Source organism: Dendropsophus ebraccatus, chromosome 9 (assembly GCF_027789765.1).
Source record: "Dendropsophus ebraccatus isolate aDenEbr1 chromosome 9, aDenEbr1.pat, whole genome shotgun sequence".
NCBI classification, from domain to species: domain Eukaryota; kingdom Metazoa; phylum Chordata; class Amphibia; order Anura; family Hylidae; genus Dendropsophus; species Dendropsophus ebraccatus.
In genome coordinates, this window is record NC_091462.1 from 12,821,812 (window position 1) to 12,845,526 (window position 23,715).

Genomic DNA, 23,715 nt, shown 5'->3' on the forward strand with positions numbered 1-23,715 from the left:
ACGATTATCGTTCGCATAACCGTTAACGATTAACGATCTCAAACGACCGCTATTGCGAAAGACCTGAAAATGTTCACTCATTTCCATGGAACGATAATCATTACTTATGATCGTATTTGCGATCGTTTTTTCTTCGCTATTGCGTTCGTATCTACTGCGAACGATGTCTTATTCAATGCAAACGATTTGCGAACGTTTTGCGAACGAGCAATGATAAAAATAGGTCCAGGTCTTATAAAGCGATCAACGACTTCTTGTTCGGTCATTAATCATTACCTGCTATTCAAACGAACGATTATCGTTTAGATTCGAACGATTTAACGATAATCGTCCGGTAGAATAAGGCCCTATAACATGACCCTAAGCTTATTGTAAGGAGGGCACCCATAAGCCCAAAGGGGCTCCTGCACGATTCACCCCCCATAAAGCATGATAACCAAACATCTCACGGTGGATCTCTCTACCTTGGAGCACTACCGCATATGTCGTACCTATTAAATATATTGATGTTTTCACAGAAGAAATAAAATAAGATTCCAAAGTCATTCTTTAAATGGTTCCTGGACGCTACATATGGTATATAATTCTAGAAAACAAAACAACAGACAACTTCTATACCCGTGATTTATCATCTGACAACATCTGCACCACAAAGAAACTGAAATAAGGACGGGGACTTTCCACTTACCCAATGTCAGCATACAGTATGAAGGAAACAGCAGAAGACATGATACAGGGAGAGGAGAACACTTGTAGAGTCTAGAACCATGCTCTCTAAGGTTTTACCACGGTGGTCAGTTGCGGACCTCACTGCAGCCGAGAAGAGACGGGCCTATGAGGCTGTAAAACGGACCCTACGACTCTTATACGATGTCCTGAAGAAACAGGGAAGTCTCCTGGTAGATGATGTAATGGAGTTTAGAGACCGGAAGATGAAGAACAAATATCGTCCATTAATCACCACGGATCTGGTGAAGGAGCTGATCCGGAAATTAGAGAAGGTGATAATTGCAAAGAACGCAAATCCAGTACAGGATAATGAAACCATCGCTTATGTATACCCTGACTGTGAGGACACAACCATCTATCTATGTGAAGAATTTTGGAAAATGGATCCAACATCTAGATCCCATCAAAGAACAATCATCCATGAGGTTTCCCACTTTCTGGGATATGGTCACACAGTCCGGGAGAACAGTGAGGCCGTACAGAGGTCACCACAGTCTATGTTATGTCCCCTGACGGCTTATACAGTAGCTTCAGCCCTGACATCGGATATGGATCACTCAGAACCCTATAGAGACGGCTCCTACTCCTGCTGTGGTGAGACCTCCAGGGACACCGTGTGCGAGAAATCCTGGATGGCCATCATGCTGAGGTAGGTGCCATGTATTATATTATGTCTTCAAATTGTTTCTACAAATTTTCTGTCTCCTATATGTGTCCCTTGACGGCTTATTACAGAGGGAATAAAAACAAAAGAATCTGCCTATAAGAGGTATATAGAAAGTGGACATGTAGCTTACAGAGGGGTGGATAAAATTAGAGGAAAACTTTTAAATTAAACAATGCTCTACCCCAGAGTTCTTAGAGAACTCTGATCAGTGATTGCTGATCCCGACGGATCTGTATGACCAATCCCTCTCAACAGGAGATGTTCCTGATGATTGGAGAACGGCCGATGTTATACCCATCCACTAGGAGGGGAGTAAAGAAGAGCCCAGTAACTACAGGCCAGTTGGCCTAACAACTGTAAGCGTAACATAACTGATCACCTAAGGACCAACAACCTGATGGACCTATACCGGCAAGGCTTTACTGAGGGCAGATCCTATCAGACTAATCTCCCTGATTTCTACAACTCTGTGATTCCTATATCTCTATATAATGGTGCATTTCATGGATGTTTTAAAAGGAACCTACTGCTATGTACTTGTTGCAGCAGAGTTTCTGATATGCACTGAGGGGCGAGGAACGCCGGTGATGCACTAAATGGACTGATTAGCAGATTTGTTTTAGATCTGAATACTCAAAAACGGTGGCACATATAATAGAAAGACCGATGCTGGATTGAGCAACAATGCCGAAACCGATAAATAGCGGGGGGTTCCAGTGGTGTCGCTACCTTAAAGAGTCACTGTTGTGAAATTTATTTTGCAGAAATCAATAGTCCAGGCGATTTTAAGAAACTTTGTAATTAGGTTTATTAGGCAAATATGTCATTATATGCATTTAAAAAGCCTTTTCCCAGGTCCCCCCCTCCTCTCCTTTCTGTCATCCAATGCTCATAATCAGGAAATCTCCATTAGACGTATCCTGTCTGTGCTATGGAGAGGGGAGGGGGGGAGGAGACACAGAGAAATGTTGGCAGCAGAGAGCAGAGAACAAGCGGGGGAGCTATTCAGAGGTCAGATAGGTCAGTGGTGACATCAGAGGAGAGAGCCGGATAATGTAGCTTTTAATTAACTCTTTGTCATCCTGTTTTGGTGACTCATCTTCCTCCACCCCTCCCCTCTCCATAGAGAACAATGAAGACAGGGGGAGAGCTTCAAACTGCTTTTTCATGATAAAAATTCATTTTTCGGCTAATGAACTCAATGACAAAGTTTCTTAAAATCGCCTGGACTATTGATTTCTGCGACAAAAAATTTTCATGACAGTGATGCCACTGCTACAGGGCCTATGCACTAAGGGGGGCCCACATACCCCTGACCCTTTATCTGTGAGCGTTTATGATGCATTACTCTGACTGACAGAGCAAGAAGCCACTAGCTTTCTGCCCTGTCAGTTTCTCTTGTGGCCAGAGGCAGCTTTGCACCTCCAGCCACGAGATTCCTTAGTGTGAACAGGGCCTAATAATGGAATGTGTGGCCAATTATGGTGAAGTTAATTGGCCCCATGAATGATCCAACGACCGTTTGTGCAACCCACAATTTGATTAATTGAGCCTTGTAAAATCTGTACAAATAAACATGGATCACAATCATCGGTGCTTGTTATTGCGGGAGAGTGAAAGGGTCCTTACCCTTCCTTAGGTTTTTCTTTTAAGGGGCACAAGGAAAAAAGAAAAGACGCATACTTACCCAGCCCTCTCCTCCGCTGCTGGAGTTTCTCCGAGTATCCGTACTCCCCGTCATCCTCTATGTGATGTTTTGTGTGGGCAGTAACTGCTCGCTCTGCATAGTGGTTGGATGAGGGGGAAATTTCTGCCCATACAAAACATCCCAGGTACTATGAAGAACAGGACTGCAGCGGGACCCAACACTGCGGTGGAGGAGCGGGCCGAGTGAGTATAATTCTTTTATATTTTCCCAGAAGCATGAGGGATACATAGAAAATCCCCCCATGCCTGGAAAATCTGCTTAAAGTTATAATGTAACAAATAATCTCTTGATTTCTTAGATCATTAAGGACAAGAAAAGAGGAAGATGACGATCATAAAGCTCCAAATGTTTGTTCGTTGCGCCCAAAGAAGTGAGTTTTTACATCTCTTTTGTTAGAAATTACATCAAGAAAATACTGATTCATCGCCCTGTTACAGGCACTGATGCACTGATCTGCTAGCTTGGTACTCCTTTAGGCTGGGTTCACACGCTGTAACTGTGCGGCTGTATTTTTTATGCGGCTGTAAATGTGCGGGTGAAACTACTGCCGTGGGAAAAAATAGACATGCGGCTCAAAACATACGGTCATTTACTTGGAAATCTGGTTCAACTAAAAATAACAAATAAAATGTTAAGAAAGTGATGCAAACACCTCTGGATGCATCTGGGAAAGGAGGGAAACAGTTTACATGAATTGCTATTACCGGGGTTTGCAATCCTCTGCACTATAGCCGATGTCTCTCATGGTTAATATATTGAATTAATAAAACACATTTTCTGTCTAATAAAGTCCCTTTTATTGTTCAATAATTAAATGTAAACGATTCCATCATTTTGCAATTAAATATACTGTTAAAATAAATATATATATAAATAAATGTATATTTATATATATATTTATTTTTTGACAGTATATTGAATTGCACAATGATGGATTCGTTAGAATTAAATTATTGACCAACGAAACTGAATTTATTTAAACGAAAATGTGTTTTCTTAATTAAATATTAATTAGTACAGGAAACTCCATAAGCCGTTAATTCATATGCCGGCAATAGAGCTTTCTGTACTAATCAGCACTTTACTTTAATGAAAACATCAAATGTTTCTTCTAATTATGTTATCACAATAGCATTATTAGAAGAAACATTTAGAATTATATGTGCGCTCAGCTGATTGGCTGATCGGCTGAGCGCACATATAATGAGCCGGTCCGCAGTACAGTGACTTCATTGTGCTGCGGACCAGCGAAGAGGACACATCGGGGTGAGTATAGAGCTCTCCCCACCCCCTCCCCGGAACTGCACCCCTCCCTGCAAGGAAGGAAGGTCACTTAACCTCTTCCTTGCTGGGATGGGTGCAGTCTGACATCAGTCTGGCCCCCAGGGGGTTAAGGGGGATGCAATACATCCTCCCTTAACCCCTTGGGGGCCAGAGTGTAAGCAGCGATCTGTAAAGATGCTGCATACTGTAAGGAGCACAACACCGCTCACAATGATGGGTGTTGTGCTCCTGTTTGTGTGTTTTTTGTGTGTTTCTCCCTTTTTGTTTTTCAGATATCGGTATCCTGTGGATTACGTCGGATTCCGTGGACTACGTCGATGACCAGCGTTTTTTTACTGTTTTTTTTAATAAAATGGTCAATGAGGGGTGTGGGGGTGTTTTTATTTGAATAAAAAAATTTGTAAACTTGTGTCTTGTCTTTATTTCTTTACTTTATAGACTTAGTAGTGGAAGCCGTCTAATAGACGGAATCCATTACTAAGTTGGGGCCTAGTGTTAGCCGGTATAAAATGGCTAACACTAACCCCCTATTATTACCCCAGTACCCAATGCCACCAGGGGTACTGGGAAGAGCCGGGTGCCAGTGGTCCCGGAGCGTCAAAATTGGCGCTTCTGGACCGGGCGGCAGCAGGCTGGTAAGATTTAGGCTGGGGAGGGCCTAAACCAATGGCTCTTCCCACCCTGGTGTTACCAGGCTGCTGTCGTTTGGTTTTTAACCCGGCTGGTTATAAAAATAGGGGGGACCCTATGCGGTTTTTTTTTTTAAATAAATAAATAATTAACACTAGGCCCCGACTTAGTAATGGATTCCGTCTATTAGACGGCTTCCACTACTAAGTCTATAAAGTAAAGAAATAAAGACAAGACACAAGTTTACAAATTTTTTTATTCAAATAAAAACACCCCCACACCCCTCATTGACCATTTTATTAAAAAAAACTGTAAAAAAAACGCTGGTCATCGACGTAGTCCATAGAATCCGACGTAATCCCCAGGATACCGATATCTGAAAAACAAAAAGGGAGAAACACACAAAAAACACACAAACAGGAGCACAACACCCATCATTGTGAGCGGTGTTGTGCTCCTTACAGTATGCAGCATCTTTACAGATCGCTGCTTACAGTCTGGCCCCCAAGGGGTTAAGGGAGGATGTATTGCATCCCCCTTAACCCCCTGGGGGCCAGACTGATGTCAGACTGCACCCATCCCAGCAAGGAAGGGGTTAAGTGACCCCCCTTCCTTGCTGGGAGGGGTGCAGTTCCGGGGAGCGGGTGGGGAGAGCTCTATACTCACCCCGATGTTGTCTCTTCGCTGGTCCGCAGCACAATGAAGTCACTGTACTGCGGACCGGCTCATTATATGTGCGCTCAGCCGATCAGCCAATCAGCTGAGCGCACATATAATTCTAAATGTTTCTTCTAATAATGCTATTGTGATAACATAATTAGAAGAAACATTTGATGTTTTCATTAAAGTAAAGTGATGATTAGTACAGAATGCTCTATTGCCGGCAATATGAATTAACGGCTTATGGAGCTTCCTGTACTAATTAATATTTAATTAAGAAAACACATTTTCGTTGAAATAAATTCAGTTTCGTTGGTCAATAATTTATTTCTAACGAATCCATCATTGTGCAATTCAATATACTGTCAAAAAATAAATATATAGATAAATATACATTTATTTATATATATATATTTTTTAACAGTATATTTAATTGCAAAATGATGGATTCGTTAGAAATAAATTATTGATCAACGAAAGTGTCTTGATTACAAAGAAAATGTCTTTGATTAATTTAATATATTAACTATTAGAGGCATCGGCATTCGGCATCATTGCCGGCTATTTTTGAAGTACTCCGTACGGACCGCCTGTCAATCCACGGCCGCATATTCAGCCGCAAACAATGGTCTTGTTCATTTTTTACGGGTCCGTTTACGATAGGGCCGTAGATTCATACATAGTGTGCACTGTGCAGCCACATATCCTATACTTCCAAGCATACACACGAACCACCAAAAATACCACCGCACAATTACAGCCGCAAATACAGCCGCACTCTTACAACGTGTGAACCGAGCCTTAAAGAGTCTAATACAAGAATCAATTACAATGTGGGGCGGGCCACATGAACGTTTGCAGGATTGTTTGTGCAACCCTCTGCTTCCATTATCAGCCACTTATCCATTCTCAAATACATTATGAAATTGATCAAATCAACCAGTCAGCATTTGCTTGTCAGTCTGATGATCACTGCCCTATTACACAGGGTGATGCAGATATTTATGTACAGAGGCCGAGTATTATTGTAATTATACTAGCTTTCTTGATCTCTCTCTGTAGCCTGTGTGTTCCCAGGCACTCCCCCTCCCATCTCCATAGACTTGCATGGCTTGTAATCTGATTCCTGAGCTGCTTCAAGTCGTAACCAGTAAACAGAAGTCCTTGCTAGGTTGATTTTAAGAGTGGATGACTTTGGCAGGAAGGGGAAGAGAGGAGGTGCTTGTTAACAGAAGGAAGCATTACTGTCTGATAAGATATAATGCAGTGTTTCTTATATTCGCATGCATTCTTTATCTACGCAGTCTGTTGAAATGACAGTGCTTATTTAAGATTCATTATTTATTTGATTTTCATTATATGAATGTAACATTTTAGGTTAAGGAAAAACACAATCAATGATGTGGATATTCTAATCATCTGTTTTCTGCTTCTGGAGTGGTGAGTTATTGGCTGTACTTCTGAAATCCCCCTAAGAATATGTCCGCATTCCTTAAAGGCGTATTCCCATCTCAACTAATAAACTTAATACTTAAAACAAATACTTGTAGGACTCATCAAGGTAAATATTTTTGTAAATACATTTATTTGACATACTTGTATCCTTCTCCTGATACGCTGCTCTTTTCCTCCCATTGTTGACAGCTCATTGTCTAGGTTACCGACCAAATACCACCCAGACCAGTGCTTTTAGAGCATAGTGGTGGTCAGTAACCTAGACAACGAGATGTCAACAATTGGAGGGAAGGAGCAACCTATCACAAAGAAGCAAAATTGCTAAATGAATGTATGCGCAAAAATATTTTACTTATTTAACGTACAAATATAACCATATAACGGCAAACAGCAATTCACTTGTATGTCGTTGATCGCATCTTTTGAGCTGACCTTTTATTTTCTGTCCTTGCTTTACATATGCCAAATCTATGATCATAGTTATCATTATGTTTTTATTCTTTCCATTCCCTTTGTATACGCAGCCTGGATCGTATGACGGACCTGCTGATGATGAAGACAAATCACTTTGGTACCAATCTAAAGCTTCCTGGTCTGGATAAAGAAGCTAAACCCAAGGAACACTGACTATATACAAAGTGACTACATGTAATACACTACCTCTGGGTTACGTTCACCTGCTACGTATTTCCTGCTCTTCAGCTCTGCTACATGATCAGGGACTCTGTCCATAGGAGTCTGAAGTAGTCTAAACTCCACCTTGTGCCCCATTAGTCTCAGGCTACTGTGACCCCCCCCCATGCTTTACTTTACATGAATTCTTGTTCCGTTTGCTGCCCTTTTACAGAATAAAAAGAATATAGAGACGACACAAGGGATGACATAGAGGGGACACGTTGTAGGTGTGGAGTAACCTGGCAGAAGCCTACACACCAACCACATTGGGATTGCTGGTAGTTGAACATAGCCAACGACAGGGGAGCATGCCCTATCATGCGGATTAATTTTTTTCTAATGTCTGTCACCCTACTGTTGGGAACTGTAACCTGTCACCAGCATCAAGTCCTTGGGATGGATGGGATCTTTCAGCAAAACAATGCAACGTGTCACACAGTGAGAAATTTCCAGCATTGGTTGAAAGAGCAAGAGCAAGACCAAGACTTTCCAGTACTATCCTGGCCCCCTAATTCGAGAGATTTTAACACAATATATCATCTGTGGGGACCTTGTTGGTTCTATAGACCCTCCAGTCAGTACGGCTCCAGAGACCTGTGACACCGTCCAGGATCTTATGGAGTCACTCCGCGCCCATCTAGCTGTTGTCTGTGACGCACATGGCGGAAACTCTGGATATTACCTGCTGGTCACAATGACTGGACTTGAATGTGTATCAGATAGGGATAAACCAGCTGGAATCAAACAAAGAGAGAAGATTCCAGAAAGACTGTAAATTGGGTTACATTATCCAGGATCCAGCAGCTACATGGAACTGAAGAAGTGATTGTTGGTCTTGTGTCTCCTTCTAGAGGAGGATTAGTATTTTCTGACTTCCAATTATATTTAAGTATCACCTTTGTGATCTCTGAGTTCCGTTTACTTAAAGGGATTTTACCACTAAAATTATTTTTCACCCAATTCACACCATGCTCTATTCCACATTATATATACAGTGGTACCTCAGTTCTCGAAATTAATTGGTTCAGGAAGGCAGTGTGAGAACCGAGCAGTGTCTTCCCATAGGAAATAATATAAACGTGTTTAATTGGTTCCAGCACCCAGCAATAATTACCTACAGTATCTATATATTACATGGGAAAGGTGCCGAATATAATCCCTGCAGTACAGTGCAGAGCAGCACTATACTGTACAGGACATTATATACAAGAAACATTCAACAAAACCAGCAATTATAGTACCGCCGTCACTAACTCCTCACTCCTCCTTTACTGTATAGTCTCCTCCCCCCCATCCCAGCACTGTAATGTATGGGAGATGGTGGTGCACTGACTGTACTACTACTGTACTGTATATGCACTCCAGCAGTCTTATACAGTACTGTACAGGATGGGAGATGGTGGTGCACTGACTGTACTACTACTGTACTGTATATGCACTCCAGCAGTCTTATACAGTACAGGATGGGAGATGATGGTGCACTGACTGTACTACTACTATACTGTATATGCACTCCAGCAGTCTTATACAGTACAGGAAGGGAGATGGTGGTGCACTGACTGTACTACTACTGTACTGTATATGCACTCCAGCAGTCTTACAAAGTACAGGATGGGAGATGGTGGTGCACTGACTGTACTACTACTATACTGTATATGCACTCCAGCAGTCTTATACAGTACTGTACAGGATGGGAGATGGTGGTGCACTTCCTGTACTACTACTGTACTGTATATGCACTCCAGCAGTCTTATACAGTACAGGAAGGGAGATGGTGGTGCACTGACTGTACTACTACTGTACTGTATATGCACTCCAGCAGTCTTACAAAGTACAGGATGGGAGATGGTGGTGCACTGACTGTACTACTACTGTACTGTATATGCACTCCAGCAATCTTATACAGTACTGTACAGGATGGGAGATGGTGGTGCACTGACTATACTACTACTGTACTGTATATGCACTCCAGCAGTCTTATACAGTACAGTATGGGAGATGGTGGTGCACTGCCTGTACTACTACTGTACTGTATATGCACTCCAGCAGTCTTATACAGTACTGTACAGGATGGGAGATGGCGGTGCACTGACTGTACTACTACTGTACTGTATATGCACTCCAGCAATCTTATACAGTACAGGATGGGAGATGGAGGTGCACTGCCTGTACTACTACTGTACTGTATATGCACCCCAGCGGTCTTATACAGTACAGGGTGGGAGATGGTGGTGCACTGACTGTACTACTACTACTGTACTGTGTATGCACTCCAGCAGTCGTATACAGTACTGTACAGGATGGGAGATGGAGGTGCACTGCCTGTACTACTACTGTACTGTATATGTACTACTGGAGAAAAAATGTTCCACAGTCCAGAACTTGGCAAAGAAGTTTTAGTTTTTATTCAGTTTCGTTGCAATGCACAGCAGTACACCAACATGCAGTGACCCCACAGATTAGACGCGTTTCGAGCGCATGCGCACTCTTGTTCACCTTGAGGTGCCATATCACATATAATCGAGCCATATGTGAGTCCGGGCACCAGAGAAGTTGGAATCGGTGAGCTGACATCCCTTTTTTTCTATATACTGTATATGTACTCCAGCAATCTTATACAGTACAGGATGGGAGATGGTGGTGCACTGACTGTACTACTACTGTACTGTATATGCACTCCAGCAGTCTTATACAGTACTCTACAGGATGGGAGATGGTGGTGCACTGACTGTACTACTACTGTACTGTATATGATTTCTGTATATGGGTTGGAAACCTCAACCCACACAGAGGACAAGGAGTGTCAAAGAGCAGGACAGTATCCACAGACAGTAGTAAGCTAGGAACTGATCCTGATAGAGCAAAGTTGCGATTAGCCTAGGAACTCTATCTTGCAGCGCGGGTGTCAGGTCTGGTGCCTGTGTCTAGTGGGCATAAGGTGGTGTTAAGACTATTCAAGGTCAATACATGGGAACACGTGTTCTTCTTCTTCTTAGTATTTAACCTCATCCTCCAACATCCCGGCAGAGCACAGTACTACCTGGGTGGAGACTCTCACGGCATCCTCCTCTCTGCCACTCTGCTTCTTTGTATGACTCAGTACACTACTCAGTCGGCACGACTGTATCCTACACCGCATCCTACTACAGATTCGGTTGCTGTATTGTCAAGTATTTGTCTGGAACTATTTTCAGGTGTATTACCAAGTGCGTTATCAAGAGAAACCTCATAATCGTGTAACCTTGCCTCAAACACATATCCTCTTAGTAAAACAAGCTTATTTAAGTTAAAGAGACTCTGTGATCTTTCGCTTTCCACCGACACAGCACATCACCTAACCTTGGGACACTTCCCCTTTTTGTGGGTGGCAGTTCCGATAGTCCGGGAGGGTCACTAAACCACTCTGGCCATCCATGATCACTCTAACCCAAGGGACCCCGTAGCAACCCGGCAGGACACTGACCACAGGGGATAAAGGTACAACTGGCCTTGTAAACTAAAAGCAGGCATTCCATCACACCTGTGTGCCCAACCAGCACTGGCATCACGAAGTAACAATCCAAAGTCCGGCTGTATCTCGGCCAACCACCTCCAGCGTGGAGTCACCCTTTACCATCTGACAAATGACCGGACGCTCCGGCACGGTATGCCGACCAAACAGGGAATGGAAACTGGGTCTTAGCAATGGCACGGACATGGCATGTCACCGCGGACAGAGCAGGAGCGAGCGCCTCCCATAGACTCCCATTATGAGAGGGAGGCTAACGGCATTTCGCTAGTTTTCCTCAGTGGGAACGAAGCCTAATAGAGACATATTAAGTGAGGATGGTAAATTATTATAAAGAGAAAACATAAAGATATGAATGTATATATGTAGATCAGCATAAAGAAAATTGTTATATATCCACATGAGAAAGAGGTATCATGTTGCCCTCTAGAGGTATGTAGGGGAATGATAGTATATCCTATTATGTATGTTCAATGCATTCATTTAGGCCAGACATGTCAAACTTTGGCTTGCAGAGCCATTTTTTTTGTCCCGCCTAAGAAATCTGTGATTAAAATACAGCTGGCCCGCTGAAGTTTATTATTGGCCCGTTCAGAATGTGTAAGCAAAGATCTATTGGCCGGCTGCCTAGCCCGCCACCAAACATCACATGTTGCCCTGCTTTTGCCCTCCTCCTGTGCTGCCATTGGATATGTCCTGAACCTAACCCGCCTCCCAGTAAGTCGCATAATTGTACTGTGCAACTCACCATTCTAGGCTTGAGGCCATAACTGTCAGGAGTGCAGGACAGGTAATTATATTGTGTGGGGCCTTAGGAGGACTGTCTGCGCTGCTTTGGACGGTCTCCCCCTCATCCGACAGTATCCCTCAAGTTCTGCGTGCTGTCTCCGCCTCACAGATCGTCCGATGTAACATAGGATCTGACCACCACACACACTCGCCGACGGCAACCCCCCCCCACACACACACTATTCCCATTCACAGTGGCTAGTTACTGCCTGTGCATTCATTCACATCAGTCAGGACCCAAACATGCCCTCTCAGCAACCCTTGTGCTACTAATTAAAGTCACACCTATCCAAAAATGCCCAAAAGAAAGGAAAACAGAATCTTTCTAGAAAAGTTGGAAGCAGAGTATATGTTCACAAATATAAAGGACAGACCAGTTTGTCTTGTGTGTGGAGCCAATGGAGTTATAGTTAAAGAATATAACATAAGAAGACACTATGTAACAAAACACCAGGATAGGTTTAAGGACCTGGGCACAGTCCAAAAGTGCTGGAAAGTAGAGGAGATTAAATAAAAAGTTTGGTTTCATGACAAACTATGTTCACCAAAGCCTTAGCACAAAATGAGGCTGCTGTAAAAGCTATTGTGGCAGCAAAGTCAGCACGGCCCTTTAATGAGGGAGAGTTTGTCAAAAAGTGCATGATGAAAGTGCGTGACATTGTGTGCCCAGATAAAAGGCAGTCATTTTTAAATGTGAGTCTTAGCAGAAACACAGTAGATGATCGTCCATGTGAACTTGCCCAAAATCTATATGAGCAGCTGATGGAAAAGGGAAAAAATTTAATTGCATTCTCACTAACTGTGCATGAAAGCTGTGGCATAACTGATACTGCCCAGTTGTCAATCTTTATTCGTGGAGTGGACTCAAATCTGTGCGTTACACAGGAACTTTTGGAGTTACAATCAATGCATGGCACAACCACAGCAAAAGATATTTTTGAAGAGGCTACCTTGGAATAAACTTTTGGGGCTAACAAAAGATGGTGCCCCTGCGATGTGCCGTCAAAAGAATGGATTGGTGGTAAGGATTCGGGAGAAGATGCGGGAGGAAAACTGTGCAGGGGAACTAAATGTTTACCACTGCATTATAGATCAGGAATCGTTGTGTGGCAAAGCCCTTAGGATCGAACATGTTATGAGCACCGTAACACTGGTAGTTAACTTTATAAGAGCAAAACAAGGTTTAAATCATCGCCAATTCAGGAGGAGGAGTGTGGTACTGAACATGTAGACGTGCCTTATCACACACAAGTGAAGTAGAGGAAAAGTACTTAGCAGAGCTGCGTGAGGAAACTTAGTTCCTAGAAAGTAAAGGCAGAGACACAGCAGAGCTGCGGGATGCAGAGCTCCTGGCTGAGCCTGCATTTCTCTGTGATATTACAAGCCAACTTGATATGCTGAACCAGCAGCTTCAGGGATGGGGCTGTGTTATCACAGACATGTATGCTTTAGTTAGAGCTTTTAAAACAAAACTGAGCCTGTGGAAGACTCAGATGATGGAAGAAAACCTGGGCCATATTGCCAGCTGTCAGATCATAAAAAACACATACTCCACCACCGTGTTCCCATGAGCAGAGTTTGCAGAAAAACTTAGTTTATTTCGTGACGAGTTTCAACGTCGGTTGATTTGCAGACTTTGACGCTCAGAAATCGAGGTTTGAACTGCTCAGTAATCCTTTTACAGTTCATGTGGAAAGTGCACCAACTAACCTTCAAATGGAGCTTATTAAACTCCAGTGTTGTAACAAAGTGAAGGCAAAGTTTTATGCTGTGGCTGCTAGAGTTTAAAAGTTACATTCCTGAAACAAAGCCCCAGCTCCGTACCGAAACAGCCCAAGCCTCAAGGCGGTTCTCAGGCTGTATCCACCCTCTCCACGGAGCTTGCAGACAGCAGGAATCAGAATCCGATAGTTCAGGTTCATATGAACCCGAACCTCGGCCAGCTTGCTCATCCCTTGCTGTGACTATGTGAGTTAACGCCACGCCGCCCGCCGCCGAGAGCATACATTACCTGCTCGCCGACCCGGCTGCATGTGAGGCTCCTGGCTCTGGTCCCGCTCAGCCAATCAGTGCTGCCGTGCACTGATTGAATGAGCCGGGAACCTGAATTGCAGCCGCGTCGCTGAGCCATTGATGTATGCTCTCAGCGGCGTGGGGATAACTCACATACTCACAGCGGGATCTGCTATCATACTGTAGAATGGCACTGAATCTGCTGCTGATCCTTTACGTGTGAAGGCACCCTAAATGGATTATTTTAAATTCATTTAATCTATGCTTTACAATTATATATTTTTTAAATCTTAGGTTGAAGATCTGTTATACGAAGGAGACCTTTCTGTACTCGAGACTTTTCTTCTTAAAGGTAAGCATTTATCTCACAGCGATAGTTTTTTTTATTGGGTTTTGATATCATCTGAACACATATTAGCTGCAAATCTGTGTTGAGGTAATATATATATATACACGCACCGGCCACTTTATTAGGTACACCTGTCCAACTGCACGTTACCACTTAATTTCTAATCAGCCAATCACATGGTGGCAACTCAGTGCATTTAGGCATGTAGACATGGTCAAGACAATCTCCTGCAGTTCAAACCGAGCATCATTATGGGGAAGAAAGGTGATTTGAGGGCCTTTGAACGTGGCATGGTTGTTGGTGCCAGAAGGGCTGGTCTGAGTATTTCAGAAACTGCTGATGTACTGGGATTTTCACGCACAACCATCTCTAGGGTTTACAGAGAATGGTCCGAAAAAGAAAAAACATCCAGTGAGCGGCAGTTCTGTGGGTGGAAATGCCTTGTTGATGCCAGAGGTCAGAGGAGAATGGGCAGACTGGTTCGAGCTGATAGAAAGGCAACAGTGACTCAAATAGCCAACCGTTACAACCAAGGTAGGCAGAAGAGCATCTCTGAACGCACAGTACCTCCAACTTTGAGGCAGATGGGCTACAGCAGCAGAAGACCACACCGGGTGCCACTCCTTTCAGCTAAGAACAGGAAACTGAGGCTAAAATTTGCACAAGCTCATCGAAACTGGACAGTAGAAGATTGGAAAAACGTTGCCTGGTCTGATGAGTCTCGATTTCTGCTGCGACATTCGGATGGTAGGGTCAGAATTTGGCGTCAACAACATGAAAGCATGGATCCATCCTGCCTTGTATCAACGGTTCAGGCTGGTGGTGGTGGTGTCATGGTGTGGGGAATATTTTCTTGGCACTCTTTGGGCCCCTTGGTACCAATTGAGCATCGTTGCAACGCCACAGCCTACCTGAGTATTGTTGCTGACCATGTCCATCCCTTTATGACCACAATGGACCCAACATCTGATGGCTACTTTCAGCAGGATAATGCGCCATGTCATAAAGCTAGAATCATCTCAGACTGGTTTCTTGAACATGACAATGAGTTCACTGTACTCCAATGGCCTCCACAGTCACCAGATCTCAATCCAATAGAGCATCTTTGGGATGTGGTGGAACGGGAGATTGGCATCATGGATGTGCAGCCGACAAATCTGCAGCAACCAAAATCTCTGAGGAAGCTTCCAGCACCTTGTTGAATCTATGCCACGAAGAATTGAGGCAGTTCTGAAGGCAAAAGGGGGTCCAACCCGTTACTAGCATGGTGTACCTAATAAAGTGGCCGGTGAGTGTATAATTTTTTAAATAAATTTTATGGAAAATATAATTTTTTTTTTTAATAGGTGTTTATTGGGTGCCCTGCTACCCGTGACAGCCGTGACCTGCCGCAGATAAAATAGGCACAGGTTCTGTGACAACTGTCATCCATTAAACGTTAGATAACAGTGCAGCGACGGGACGTATATGTTAAAATTGTATTTGTGTATATATATATATATATATATATATATATATATATATTTTTATAGGTATTGAAACTTTTTTTAAGCTTGAACACTTCTCAATTTTACAGTTGGTAAGTATGTTAACCTTTTAAAATTTAGATTTAGTTAATTAAAAAGTAATTAGTTTTAAATTTATTCATGTGCGCCTTTCTGTCCTTTGTTAAAGCCTTGTCTACCCTGTGCTCCAAGCTTTCTTCTTTGTAGAGGTAAAGCCTAAAGGCCCTATTTCACGCAGCGATTATCGTTCATAAACTCGCTCCAACGACCGCTCGTTAACGATCACTAAACAATTTTTTTTAGCGAACGATAACACATATATACTTTACATGGTCGTTTAAAACGTTCGCCGGGGTGATCATGACCATACAACACACCTACTTTTTTTAAACCTTTTTACGAACGACTGAAAGATTTCTAATTTTACGAACCGATTAGCGAATTATCTTTCAAAGACCAACGATTTTTTTCGACATGCTGAAAAAAACAATTTTAAATGACAATATAACGATTTCGCCTTTGTCGTTCGCTCGTTTACACCAATTCCACAAAGCGATTATCGTTCGCTCGTTGGAGCGAGTTTATGAACGATAATCGTTCTGTGGAATAGGGCCTTAAGGTACATAGACATTTAATGAAATGCGTGTGCCTCTTGGTGTATTTCACTGGGGGTAGGGCTTTATTTTACAATGTTCTACGTGTACGCTGGTCTTGAGGATAGCACCCTATATCTTTGTTACAATTTACTTTTTCAAACAAATTGTTATTCAACCTACTTGCAGTATGTGTATGTCTATTCCCCCCCCCCCTTTTTGTTTTATTTCTAAGCTTTACAACATGGATGCGGTTTGGATTAATTCTCCAGTGGTATAATTTAATACAATAATCAGATTGATTTTAAAGCATGGTGTTTAATATAAATTCTTGGTATGTGGTTAAATTTAGCAAAAAATTGGAGTGATATTTGAAATTAAAGTATGTCAAACTAATAATCTTTCCTTTTTACTTTTTCTCCCAACAGCTACACTAACAACTATGCCAACCTGTATCATTTTAAACTGTCTCAGAAAGATGGGAAGAAAAGGCCAGAGTCCAGACACACTTTTGCATTCATTCCCAAAAAATCTTGATAGGATAAAAATGTGTTTACAGAGTACAGGCCAGCAATTTGAAAATTTGGATGTGTTAGCAAGAGAATAAATGTAACAAATTTTGTTTATGTTCCCTCCATTTCACAGCAATTCTTACATTCGGACCAAAAGGGGCATTATGCTGGACCCAGATGGCCACCCCTTCAATTTTTCCGACATTAATTCCTGGCGAGAGGCTGATAGAGGAAAACTTGAAGAAGGATAAAAAGAAAAGGAAGCTGCCATGTGAAGCTGTCCAGTCCAGTACCCTTACCAGTGATGAAGGTTCAGTGGCAGGTTGTTCTAGCTCGCTAGTTGAAGACTCTGGTAAATGTACTGTGTCTACTCAGACAGATTTTACAATGAGTAACTGTATTATACAATATATACACGATGTGTCTGTTGACCCGATGGCTCACCATTTATCACCTATATCAACTAATTTGGCCTTTTTACCCCCAAAAAATAGCACTCCGAAAGCCTTGACTGATGACTTTTCTTCCCCTCTGAAAAAAGGCCCAATTACGCCCAGCCAGAAAGTGTGGAAAACTTAGATGACGACCTAGATGGCATTCGTCTACTGTCGCCCATCGATCAGTGTTGTGAAGCCATTGAAAGTCTGATGGATCTAAGTGGCCCACACGAAGATCTTGACAGGAGTGATGAGGAGTATTTGCCAACTGCAGACAGTTTTAATGATTCCAACTCGGTAGGATTTGATTCCTTAAAGGGAACTTAAAGGCTCCCGACCCCCCGTTAGAGCCCCCTATACTCACCTAATCCCGCCGGGTCCCGCTTCTGGATCCGGTGGGGTCACAGAGATCTCAGCCGCTGCAGCCCGGCGCGCGCTGAGAAATGAGTCCAATGCTCATAGAGAATGGCGGAGCGCTGGACTCTCCTGTCATTCTCTATGAGCGTTGGACTCATCTGAGGAGCGCGTGCGCCGGGCTTCGGGCACCGATATCTCCGTGACCCGGTGGGATTAGGTGAGTATAGGGGGCTCTAACGGGGGTCGGGAGCCTGTCACCCAGTCACCGGGTAGGTGCTACTGGTAGGTGCTACCAAGGTCATACCTTTGTGATTTGCCATACACAGCCAAAAATTGTCAATTACAGTTCTGGTTATATACTCTTGGCAGCCTCTATCCTATTTAGTGGTTTGAACTTTCAAAAAGTTAATGAATTATTTGAGCTTGTAGGTATTTCTGAAAGTTCTTCTTACCATTATCAAAGTAAATTTCTCTTTCCAGCTATTCATGGGAGGCTGAAAAGAGAAGTTTACGAGACAAGATGAAGAAGACTGCACTTTGTGTTGCTGGCGATGGGCAAAGCGATAGCCCAGGCCACAATACAAAGTACTGTATCTACTCAATGATGGACAGTGAAACAGAAAATTCTTGATTTAGAGGTGGTACAAAAAACTCAATGTTGCTTATCAGTCGCCATGGAAAAATTTGCATTTGGAAATGTTATATACCAAATCCTATCAGAAGGTCTTAATGTCTGCATTTTTGCTTCTGATAGGCATGTTGCCATTCAGAAATTTTTTTTTTAGTTACATATGCATTTATATTACCCCCAAATTTGCCAACAGTTTGGCATTTGGCTAAATCCCTTCGAAAAAAAACTCACACAAGCTAGCCGCCAAAAATTTAGCAAGGAGCTTACTCCTTGGATTGATAAAATTACATTTTAGGTAGTGCATCCAGACTTGAGATGATAACGTCCAGTATTTGAAAGAGAGATGGCTGTCGGTACTCCATCATATTACCAATGCTCATGAATTTGATGGAGAAATTGACAAAAAATGTAGTCATAGACCGCTGCCATCCACTGATGACGACCCAATTCTTTGGTTAGATAAGGAGACTGCGCCTTATCTTACTCTTGAAAAAATAATCACTAGTCCAAAATTGTTAGCAGACCTTGCCCACCTTTCCATAATTGCCACATTGGTGCCTTGGAGAACTTACTTAGCCTTGCCCTAAAATATTGCACAAAAAGAATTCATTTTGGCATTGATGCTATGGAAGGTCGTACCAAGCTTGCGGCTTGCCGTAGGAACAAAACGTTCATTGGATTGTTAAAAATGTTTATGAAAAAGTGAATGTCCAATATTTGGAGGATGTGTCCGTTGTGTCCGTTAAAAATTGCAAAGGGAGACATTACTTCAAATTGGTCTTCACGCGCTCCTTCTCTTTCCCCTAACATGTGTTATTTAGAATGGCCGAATAAAGCAGATGTTAAAAAACACAAAATGAGTCGGTTCCGTATTCCAGAAATTTTAAATTGTTAGTTAAATTTCCAGTTTTTGTACTTTGATATATATATTTCTTGCTCTGCTCTGTTGTGATATTTAGTTTGGTGCTATGGGGAGGGAGTGTCGCCCCACATTGTAACAAAAAACTCCTGGCACAGCAGGCCGGCCGGGAGGCCTTGCAGCCGGTTGTGAATCGTTATACCTGTGGTCGGTACTCCTTCCTACAGTAAACCCAGCCGAAGTGTGGTGCATTGCGATTGGCTGACTGGTTATTACACTACTCTGGCTACCTGTGACTACATTATTCTAAAGGGATCCGGTAGCAACCCAACAGGACACCGACCACAGGGGAAAAGGGTACAACCGGCCTTACTCCTTAAAAGCAGGCATGCCATTACACCTGTGTGCCCACCGGGCACTGGCATCACGTGATAAACCCTTAAGGTCTGGGCTCACCACATAAGCCTGTGTAGTATAAGCAGGCATCTGGGTTTCAACAGACCCTCTTAAGACGCAGTGTAAGGCCTGTGTAGTATAAGCAGGTATCAGGGTTTCAACATACCCTCTAACGGTATTTGCACACTACAGAGATCACACTGTGGATTCTGTTGGCCACCCAACAAACACTCTGACTTCTCTGACTTGAAGTTCCGCCGGTCCCATAGGCTCCATTCTATGTTCAGGAGGATTCCACTGTCTGCCCAAATAATATACATCCATACTTTGGGCAGATGGCGGAATCCGCCTGACCATAGAATGCAGTCTGTGGTACAGGCAAGAGAGTGAAATGGGAGTGTGCAGAGATGAGCGGCGGAATCCGCGGCAAGTTATCCATGTGATTCTGTAGTGTGCACATACTCTTAGAGGCAGTGTAAGCCCTGTGTAGTATGAGCAGGCATCTGTGTTTCAACATACCCTCTAAGAAGCAGTGTAAGCCCTATGTAGTATAAGCAGGCATCTGTGTTTCAACATACCCTCTAAGAAGCAGTGTAAGCCCTATGTAGTATAAGCAGGCATCTGTGTTTCAACATACCCTCTAAGAAGCAGTGTAAGCCCTGTGTAGTATAAGCAGGCACCTGTACTGATTAACATAGGGTGACTAATTAGTTATAAATTATTGATAAAAAGAAATTGTAAAATATATTTTATTAAAAAACCATATTTCTCTAAGAAAGTTTGCCATAATGTTTTCAACTTTTTTTTTTATTATTAGATTCAACATGCCATTTTGCATTGTAGAAGGATGTAAACCCTCTAGTAGACAGAGAAGCTGATGTCAAACTGCACGTGTTCCCTAAAGACCGAATAAAGAAATGGCTATTAGTCATTGATCCTAACATGCAACATATTGATCACATGGTTGAGCAAGTTTTCTGTTCAAAGATTCAAAAACATCATTTATGCTCTGTGCACTTTGAACCCACATGCTACTTGCATAATCCAATAACAGGGAAGAGGAGACTCACCCGCACTGCGGTTCCAACTATTTTTCAAAGAGCTCTCGCAATAGAAGATCTTTTAGAATGTTTAGAATCGCCCCCATTGAAACGAAAAAGAGTCGAGGACATGGGTCAAAGTTCTGCTACACTCCAAGTTGGTGAAAAATGTCCAACATGTAGCCAAGTCTTTACTGGAGAATGCACAACCTCATCTACTGCGACTTCTAACATATCAAAAAAGAAAGCAGAAAAAGCCCCCTTATTTGATTGGACCTATGGAACTGAGAGTACGAAGGTTCAAGCCACATTCTCAGTAAAAGTGGAATGCAATACTTTGAAGGAAAGAAAAAAAATTATTTCACGATCTTAAAAATCACTGGTTTTCACTGAAAGCATTCTGACAGTTTCAACTCCATCCACACATTTTACTTCAACCCCCCCAAAAAGTGGTGAAATCCTACCTATGGTCTCAGAAGTCTCACCCAACGCAATCAGAAATTGCTGGCTGCCCAAATGTACGAAAAGTTAGCTCCGAGTTTTTATCTCAACATGAAAATCTAACGCTTATGCCGTGTCCAGAAATATCACCAATTATATTGAGGCAAGCTACAGATGCAAGTGGTTTCGCTCCTGATGAAGTGAGCAAAACGTGCATCGGGCTGGTGGGCTGGACGGGGGTAAGATCTCAGTGTTGGTTTGTGTGGTTGCATAGGAATTGGAATCTGTAGGGCCTTACTTGTGGTGCTCTATTCAATACTTGGCTGGCCGCTGAGGGGTTACAAACAGTCTCTCCTCCATTATATTATATCATATTACACTACATCCATGCTGTCACTGCATTGCAGGTTAAACACTTGTCATTGCTATAATTTCAGTGACCACTAGATGGTAGTGTTGCAATTGGTATACATAATATTGCAGCACTTATCATTTCTAATTTTATATTGATTTACCACACTGAGATCTTTCTCCCCCTCTGGCCTGGTGTTATCTGTGTCTTTTCCCATGAAATTCCCTAGTTTTTATAAAAATTTTTGTACATGTAAATAAAGGACTTTGTTATACTTCTAAATAATTGTGCAATTTTTTTTCGGTTTTCTTAGTTTATTAGAGCTGTTTAGATGCTTTATCATTGAAAATTCCTTGTCAATATAGAGGAACATGTCCAGGTAAAATTAAACAAATTGTGAAGAAAAAGTGTATCCTTCTTGTCAGTTTATGTGGAGTGTACATCAAAACATTTTAAAATAGTGTGGGAAAGCCAACCCAAAGTAAATCGAAAAGCCACAGGAAACACCGAGCTGTCAAGTGCAGTTCTATTAAGTGGAAATACTTTTACAAAAATAAAAGTTTTTATTTTTTTATCTAATGAACCTTCTTGGTGTATCTGAAAGTATATTTTACAGATATCAAAGGAATTTCTGTTTCCTACCATTGATATAGCTTGGAGGAGCAATCAGGAAACAAATTTTGAAATTTTGGGAAAAAAACAGCAGTGTGTATTGCTGGCTACGGATCATGTGACTCGCCAGGACATAATGCAAAATACTGTATTTACACACTGATGGATGTTAATTTGACTTTGACTTTCAACAACTCGGGGATGGAGCAACTTCTTTCACTCTTAAGAAACTAACTTGTAAAAATGCCCTAGATTTTCTGCTAGAGAAAGAAGTAAATGTACGTATACTTTGCATGTTTCCATTCGCAACATGACGAATATTCGGCAATTATTCATGAATTTAATGTATGTTGGCAAATTTAATCAGTTGGCAAATGGTTACTGACAGCAAGTAAAAAAAAAAAAGAACTGTGCAGAACTGGCACAGTGGATAGGTCCAATAAGAAATCACCTATGGTGGTCCTCCAATACTTGAGGGCAGGATCCAAATCTAATATTGGAAGAGTGAAACTCCTTATTATACCATGTCCAGGATGTGCACACCTGGAAAGAAGACGAGTCTGACTACAGTGCTTGCCAACATGCAGAACTGTCAATTGACACAGAACAGGTGGGAAAATGGCAACATCCAAAAACTGTGTCATATGAATCTGGAGACCTGCTGTCTTTCACAGCAATATATTGAAATACAGATCCAAAAGACAACATTTTGGAATGCATGCATGCCTGTACACAACTTGCAGCTCTTGATCATAATGAGAATGTGAAGAGGGTACAAGAGGTTGTGCGGAAGGCTTCTAAAGCTAGCGGAGTCCTGGGATCCGAGTGTTTCAACATTTCTTATTCAAAGGCTAGAAAAGAATGGTTTGTACAGGAAATCTATGCACCCACTCAGCAAGAATTCCTCAAAAATCGTACCCATGATTGGGTTTCCAAAAGATTGTTGGTACCATCAAACATTGCTCCAAAACAAAAACCTAATATACAGGAGATGATTGAGGTGCACAAGAGCTGATTTTAGAAAATATATTACAAGGTGAAAATTCTCTCTGATTTAGATAATTTAGTCTAAAAAATTTCAGTGTTATCTTCTAGTAACAGAATTTTACAAGCATGTTAATTTAATGTTTTCAAATAATTATTATTTTTTACTTATTTATGTTATATTGCAATTTTTTGAGTTTTCTATTATTGTATGATAACTAGAGATGAGCGAATCGGGTTCGGGTCGATCCGAACCCGAACGATCAGCATTTGATTAGCTGGGGCTGCTGAACTTGGATAAAGCTCTAAGGTTGTCTGGAAAACATGGATACAGCCAATGACTATATCCATGATTTCCACATAGCCTTAGGGCTTTATCCAACTTCAGCAGCCACCGCTAATCAAATGCCGATCGTTCGGGTTCGGATCGACTCAAACCCGAACCCCGTTCACTCATCTCTAGTGATAACCCAAACTTTATTTAAAAAAAAAAAAAAGATTACCATCAAGTTTTCAATTCAGATTATTT

At 42.1% G+C, this 23,715-nt stretch overlaps 1 pseudogene; it reads left to right on the plus strand.

The window, feature by feature from the left end:
* The first annotated feature begins 12,400 nt into the window (after positions 1–12,400).
* LOC138801751 (general transcription factor II-I repeat domain-containing protein 2B-like) lies at positions 12,401–22,887 on the plus strand (annotated as a pseudogene).
* Positions 22,888–23,715: the final 828 nt, after the last annotated feature.